Source organism: Pinus tabuliformis, chromosome X (assembly GCF_031772625.1).
Source record: "Pinus tabuliformis cultivar Carrire ecotype Pingquan chromosome X, CPIR1, whole genome shotgun sequence".
Taxonomy (NCBI): Eukaryota; Viridiplantae; Streptophyta; class Pinopsida; order Pinales; family Pinaceae; genus Pinus; species Pinus tabuliformis.
The window spans coordinates 458,960,634-458,968,749 of record NC_142308.1 but is presented as its reverse complement, the minus strand read 5'-3'; positions in this window follow the sequence as shown (position 1 = coordinate 458,968,749).

Sequence of the window (8,116 nt, the reverse complement as noted above, 5' to 3'; positions counted from 1 at the left end):
CCCGAATTCATGACAATGGAAGCATTTAATTTTGGACAAATCTTTCTTCCTTCCCCCTTGACTAGATTTTGGTTTAGATTGAGATTTCTTCCCTTTTCCCTTCTTTGCCTTTCCAGTCATTGTAAATTTTTCTTCATCCTCTCCCTTGGATGAAGTCCCATCTTTGGTATTCTGCCCCATTTCCTCCTGCGCCAAATCGAACCATAAGTGCTCCCAATTCGGTAGTTTCTCCCTGCCATTCACCGAATCTTGATAGCCATGCCATCTCTTGGGAATGCCTAGAAGGGCTAGTCTTACCAAGTCTTCTTCCGGGACATTAACATTGACCCTGCCAAGTTCATCATGACATTGTGCGAACTTGCTCAGATATTGCAAAATAGTGTCATTCTTTTGCATCTTCATACTTTGAAGCTTATCCTTGAGCGCCAACTTCCTATAGTCACTATTATTCTTGAACAATTCTGTCAGTGCTTTCCACAATACAAACACAATTTCTTTTTCATGAAGATTTGAGACAATATGATCTCTATAATTTTTTTGTGAAACACAGAAATTAAAATCTATAATTTATTAAAAAACAAAATCCACCCCCAACTACTGCAACTTGTATTTTATCCATCTTTATACCACTTATATTTTTCAATCTTTATAAAATCTCATGGATAAAAACACCTTTTAAATGTTCAACCACTCTATATCCATAAAGATAGAAAGGCCCTTAATTTCCAAACAAACACAATTACTAATATAAATATATAGTCTGTTTGGTTTGACATACTCACTGGCTTAGACTTCCCACCTCTCCCATGTATAGTCAAACTTTAGTGTAACTCCATCTCTTATATGTTTCATGAAGATTCAAGCTTATTATCAAGCTAGAGTAAAGTAGGTGCCCTACTTGCTACATGCCATGGTTAACCAAACGCATTTAAAGGGCGAGGTAGAGTATATCATATTACTCAACTAACTATATGTTGCCACATGAAAGTAAACTCATCGAGTCCACGTCCAATCCTATCCAACAAGATAGGGACTTTGTCTTTAACGGACTAATGGTTAAAAAGTTGACTTCCGTAAAGATATATCGAACAAACATATCTTACAGTCAGAAATAGTTTTTTAATGAACTATGGTAAATAATAAAATTTTAGATGATGTCGACAATATAGTGAATTACTAAGCAAATTAAAATCTCTTTAAATTTATTTTTAATGTTATCCTTTTTTTAATAGTAAGTTATGTGAATTTCAACTTTTCTCACATCATTAATAAAAAAAAATGATATGAAATCACTCTAAAATATTATAAATTATTTTTAAATTTAAATTAATTTTGTATTATTATTGTATTAATTTAGGTGTAAATTTGTATGAAAATCTAAGAATGAGGTTTAAAGGAATAAGAGTATGAGATGAAAATCAAAGAAATAGTAGTTTCATAAAGTACCGAGAAAGAAGTGGTAAATATGGGAATATGGTGAGCTTGCTTTAAAATTCAGAAAGGATTTATAAAAGATTGTTGGAATTGTGAATGGAGTTGCTCCAATTAAAACAAGGGTTTAGAAATTTATTTACAATATCAAATTTTGTAAAATTGTAAATTTTTGTTAACAAAATTAGAAATTTTCATTGTGAGAGTCTATCAAGTTACTATTGGAAAGAGACATTTAATTGGAGAAGAACATGTTTAGCACACATAGTCTGTTTAGCAAACATGAGAACAAATGAGAAGTAAAAAGGTTAAGGAACGACGATTTAGTAATTAAGTTCGAAACAAAAGATGCCTGACATGAGAATTTAGAAGTAGAGTGCCTCTCTGAAATAAGTGAAAGAGAATGAGAAACCAGAAAGGGAAAAAGAAAAATAACAACAATATCAGAGGGAGAAGCAGAGGAGTGTGGTGGTAGGAAATCAAAGACCAAGTGGAAGAAAGTGATGATGAGGCTTCAGAGAAAATTTTGACATAGAAGTAGCACGTATTAAGAGAAAATAAAAGAAAAAAAAGGCTCACAGGAGGAAGAGGATGGCTTATCTGGGCAGTAAAAGAGAAACTAAGACATCATAGAGGCGAAGAAAATAGGAGTTGAGAGGATTTAGATGCAGATAAAGAATTTGATGCTTTATTTACGATCTCAATGGCCTCTAGAAAAAAAGAAGTATTAGGTGTTCTTGATAGAGCTCTTCTGGTAGACATTTTCTCAACATTCCCTGCTTCAACTAATGCTTGGGTACAGGAAAGCTAGAGTCAATTGAGATGGGTTTTGAAATATGCATCTTTTTCCACTGTTGATGTCTCTAAAGAAATGGGACAGCTTGAGACTTCAATTATACTCTACTAGTCAGACCAAGAGCAACAGTTAAGCAACAATTAATGGACAACAACTTCCTTGATTTGTCTGGTTTAGGGCTTGTGATTGAGAAGCACTACTGCTTCCTAAAGTAGTTGTTGGAAAAGTAGATAGTGACAAGTAGTCATGGCCTTTCCCCTTCCATCCCGACTATCACAATTAGATGATCATAACTTTATTTTATATATTTTTAAATTAGCAGATATTTATTTTCCATGAAGGTAGGAAAGATAAAAATATATATTTTTTATATTATTAAATTTATATAGGTGATTTTATCTTAAAGTTTACCAATGTGAGAAAGATTAAAAATTATAATTAATCAATGAACAAATTTAATATTTTCATTATTGAAATCAATTAAGATTTGAATTTTTTTAAAATTCATATTATATTTTTGTTTTTGTTTTTGTAATCTTGGTAGGACTACATCTTCATCATGTCCATTATACCACCCCGATCTAGGCAGGGTATCGGGGAATTGAACCGATGACTTCACATCAAAGAGTGCCTTAACAAATCACCCGATCACCATCTATCCAAGACCCCATGGACATATTATATTTTTGTTTTGATATTGAATTTGATTATGTTTTTGTCTCTTACATGGGGATTTAGTGGACAATTTTGGTATTTCTTTAGTGTATATAAGAAGCATATTGTTGGAGTACTTTTGAAAAAAAAATATTATCATTATATTATATTGTATAGTGTGTTTTCTATATTGGTAAGTTAGAAGACATTGTATTATAGAAAATGTACAAAGATTACATGCATATGCGCTTTATGATGCAGTAGTTTCCAGCTGTCACAAAAATGGGGCAGGAAGGAGCATTTGCCCAAAAAGTAGAAAACAAATGTCTTCTTGGAAAATTCATTACATTTAACATAGAGAACGACCAAAAGAGAAAAACAAGAGAAGTAAATTTAGGTTGGAAAAACTTGCCTAGATGTCGAGAAGATTGTCAAACTCATGGATAGAATCTTTTATGTGTTATTTTGCCTTATCATTTTGAGTAAAGTGATCTATGATGTACTAGGAAAACATATGCTTTGTTGCTTTCAATGTGAAGCTCAAAGACAATTGCATCATCCAAAATTTAATCTTCCAAACCAAAGTTCACTTATTATTTGCTTGATATGGAAACCAAAGTACATTTTTTTTCAATTTAAGAATTATATCGGCCTCTCTTTGCACCTTTTAGGGAAATTGCTAGTTTGTATTATTGATGGAAAGTATGGGGTTTAATTTTTTTAGTTAAGATTTAAATTCTACAAATTTTATTTAGTAGTTTAATTGATGTTCATTTTTACATGTGATTTTAGGGAAATTGCTAGTTTGTATTATTGATGGAAAGTATAGGGTTTAATTTTTTTAGTTAAGATTTAAATTCTACAAAATTTATTTAGTAGTTTAATGATGTTCATTTTTACATGTGATTTTAACAGTTTAAGGTGATCAAATAAGTATTAAGAGGTAAACACTAAATTTTATAGTACATGAAGCTTATGATCCATGTGCCAATATTAAGAGTACCAACATAAATCTATCTTAAGTATTAATCTAACATGAGCCGAGAGGGATACAATGTGTAATTTTTCATTGTTTAAATTGTATGTTTAAATGTTATATAGAATAGAGATATGACCAAATAAACGTTTTAACCATAATTAAAAAAAAAAAAAAAAATAGCACTAAAATATTTTATTTTAACAATTTTTTCTATATATAGATATATATGAAGTTGATGTCGACATAAATTAGTTAACATAGATCTTCAAATAATTTATTTATTTCAAAAATATAAGGTTTAAACATTTTATTCACACATTTTTTTACTTTTAATTACTTTACAACATATTAATTTTTTTTTAATTATAGTAGATATTATTGTTCTATTTAGAGCATAATTTATTTTTATTTTAAAGGGGTCTATGGATGAACGTACTTACACATCCCCTCAAACTGGGTTGTAAAATAAGCCTCTCGGTTTAATGTTCTCTTAAAAATTTACAATTTTTCTAGACTAATGAGTAAGATTTTTTTTAATCTTGTATTTGATTGTGTTTCATTTTTATTGACTATTCAAACATTTAGAAATTATCACTAAACATTTAAAAAAACAAATTTATAATAATTTTTTTTATCATTTTAATATAATTGACTAATTAAAAAATATTTATCATAATCAATTAAATTCAAATTTTAACTAATATTATATAAAAATTCTTAAATTCACATCTACCAACAAATAAATTTTGGATTAAAGATCATGTAAACACTATAAATAAGAAAAAGTGGGACACTACTATATTATCATGTGATTATTAGAAAAGTGTTAGAATTACAAAGAAAACAACTTCCTAACATAAATGAGAGTTCTTGTGGGGTTAGGCAAAGGGAATGTCTATATTAAACCATGGGCTAAAAACACCTAAAGAAATCAAACAATGGATTTCCTCATAAACCTACCAACTAACTTAACATAAATGAGTGAGTTGTGGTGGGGTTAGGCAAAGGGAATGTGTGTATTAAACCATGGGCTAAAAACACACACAAAAAAAAAAATCAAACAATGGATTTCCTCATAAACCTACCAACTAACTTAACATTCAAACCCTTTATTCCAATGGACCTTCCAACCAATTTGATAAACCATTGGCTAAAAACACCTAGAGATAGAGATATAAACAATGGATTTCCTCATAAACCAACCAACTAACTTAACATTCAAACTTATTCCAATGGACCTTCCCACCAACTTGATAAACCATTAGCTAAAAACACCTAGAGAAGTCAAAACATGGATACCTTCCAACCAACTTGATAAACCATTAGCTAAAAACACCTAGAGAAGTCAAAACATGGATTTCGACATAGACCTACCAAGTACCAGCTAACTTAACATTCAAACCATTTATTGCAGTGGACCTTCCAACCAACATGATATGAAAAAGTTTAGAAGTACATTATAAATTGGCAGCCTACGAGGCAGAAGGGACTATAAATATCCACCCATGTTTAACAGCTGTAATTTATGTTAAGCGCCAACGACCTAATCCTAATCAGACGCAGGGCTGCCAGCTCAGCGTACGATAATGATAAAGATAACGATTTTTTTTAATGTACTCCCATGAATCGTGGCACGATTGCTGGGATGTTTATGGGGGATGGACCGTTCATAGGACTCGCTAATGAAATATGTATTTGAAATGTCCAGGGCTGCAAATTACATTATGTATTAAAAAAAGAAAGAAAAGAGTGAAATTTAAGATAAAATTGGATTAAAAAAACACAACATCTAAGACCACTACATATATTTTTATTTTGTCCTATTTGTGTTTGTAATGCTACAATTGCCTTGAATTTTCCTCCACCGTTTAAATATATAAAAAATAAATTAAAAAAAAAAAAGAAGCTAGAGATCTTGAGTTCTTGTTGAATTTGCAATCGCATGAATAGATAACAGGTATTGAAACCCGTGTTTGGCAATTATTTAGGTGTAATATCCTTTTCTCATGTATATTTGATGTGTTATGTTGAACTTAGTTGCATTTTCATCAATTACTTGTTCAAAATGAGATTTGAAAAACAACTTATGATATTTTTATTATGATTAAAGATGCAGTTGTTTCAACTTTATGATGTAGACAAGAGAGGACCAAGATGCAGTCGAGAGAGGACACCAAGATGCAGTCGAGAGAGGACTTCACCAGGGAAAGTGTATTTGATGACCCACTGAGAGTTATTGGATAGATATTCTATATACTAATGTGTGTCGATGGTGATCCTAGTGGAGAAGAGTCAAAGGGTGTGGAGAAGAAGTTGTGGGTGTATGTTTCTTGTGTTGATGGTGTGAAAGTATTTTCTTGCAAGGTTGATTTTTTTTGTACCCTCCCAGGTTGGGTAGAAATGTTGATATGAGTCTTGGCAAGGAAATGTTGTGGTGCATTCAAATGACTACAAATTGTGTTTCTCTAGTTGTTACCACAAATATCTTATTTGCAAAAAAGAGTAGACCTATGAAATCATGGCTAATGTGCAAAGGAGGTGGAATCTGGTAAATGTTGTAAAATCGCAAGTTCTTCAAGTCAATGAGCTAGTGTTGAATGGTTCCTTTCAAATCATTTATGGAGAGGTAGACTTATGAATACATTATGGGCGAGATCAAGCCACTAAGAAGATTATAATGCTATGGGTCATTGGAGAGTGGAATCGCACCACAAAATCAGATGCCACTGAAGCCACAAAGGAGGCAAATAAAGCATATGCCAACTAATGCGTATAATTGTTGGTATTTTCTAAGTCTATAAAGGAAGATTTGTGACCGTGAGAATTTGAATCTACTTATGATGTGACTTCACATCTCTCATCGCCAGTGAAGGTGCATTCAATGGTCAATTATAGTCTTCCTATGGTACCATTATTCTCATGCATATGTTAGGTGTTTATCCTTAAGTAGATTGCATATTTTGGATAATCCATTTGACATACATGAGTGAAGCCAAATTTTTTACCTCACTTGAATGTTCTCCATATTTCTAGAATATTTCAAAATCTACAAACGAGTTATTTTGTTAGAATTAGATACAGTTCTAAAAATAGAAACAAATACATATAGGTTCAAGACAAATGATGAATATAGATGTTGAAGATGCAAAGGTTGAAAAACAAACAAAGGTGCCAAGTATCTGCATGATTCTAGAGGTGGAAGATGTAACTCTACTTGTCGTATTCTTGGCAAGTGACCAAGGAGACTGTGGAAGTGCTCCAAAAAAAAGAAGCACTATGGTAGTTTCTAGATGAGAAAGTAGTGGTGTTGCTTTGGTTGTTGAGCTTCTACATGTGCCGCAAAAAGTTGAGATATAAACAAATATCTTGTACATTTTTCTCATGTGCGTTGAGGATTGGTGAATGGACTTCATGGATCAATCATTGTGCATGTCACAACGAATGTTGGTGGTTTTGTTACTAGTGGATATTTGCTTGATGTGTTCAAGTTGAGCATTGGATGGCATTGTGTGAATGTTTCCATCAAAGAATGTCTTAATATGGTTGAGATGAGAGGTAGATAACTTAAATCACAACAAGTCAAAGCTGGTATACTTGGTCCAAAGGAGGATAGTGTTGATTTTTCAAGTGCAATAGATAAAAACACAATATTTCTAAAAAATGATAATTATTTCTAATGATGTTGATCTTCTTTTAATTTTTTTAGTATATCATTAAGCAATTATGCGTTAGAAATTCAACCATACAAAAGCAGTAGAACAATAGAGATCACAATGAACAAAGAGAGCACAAGATTTATTGTGGGAAAACCCACTAAGGGGAAAAACCCAACGACCTTTTCAATAGAGAAATTCTTTTGTTCAACAAGAGACACACCTAGACCTCTAGTCAACAATTAGGTCAAAATGGCCTTCAACAAATCTATGGTCAAACCCTCCAAGTCAATCCTTCCAATCTAATCTAGCAACCTACTCTTCTAATCTACTCTAGGCCAAATTTCAGTTTGGCTTGTTTTTCGAAGAAGCCCTGAATTTCGACCCCTACAGTTGCCCAGAAACTTTTGGCCCCTAAAAAAGAAAATGCCCAAAAAAAAGTGAGTTGGAGAGAGTGTGTCCTTCCACACGTGTAAGCTAGAAAGAGATAGAGAAGAGATGAATTCATCCTCCTTTCCCTTATTGTCCTTCGCTTGTTTTCCCTGATGATTCTTGATGAGAAATATTGAATTGTTGCCTTGTGGAGGAGGTCGAATATTGTCT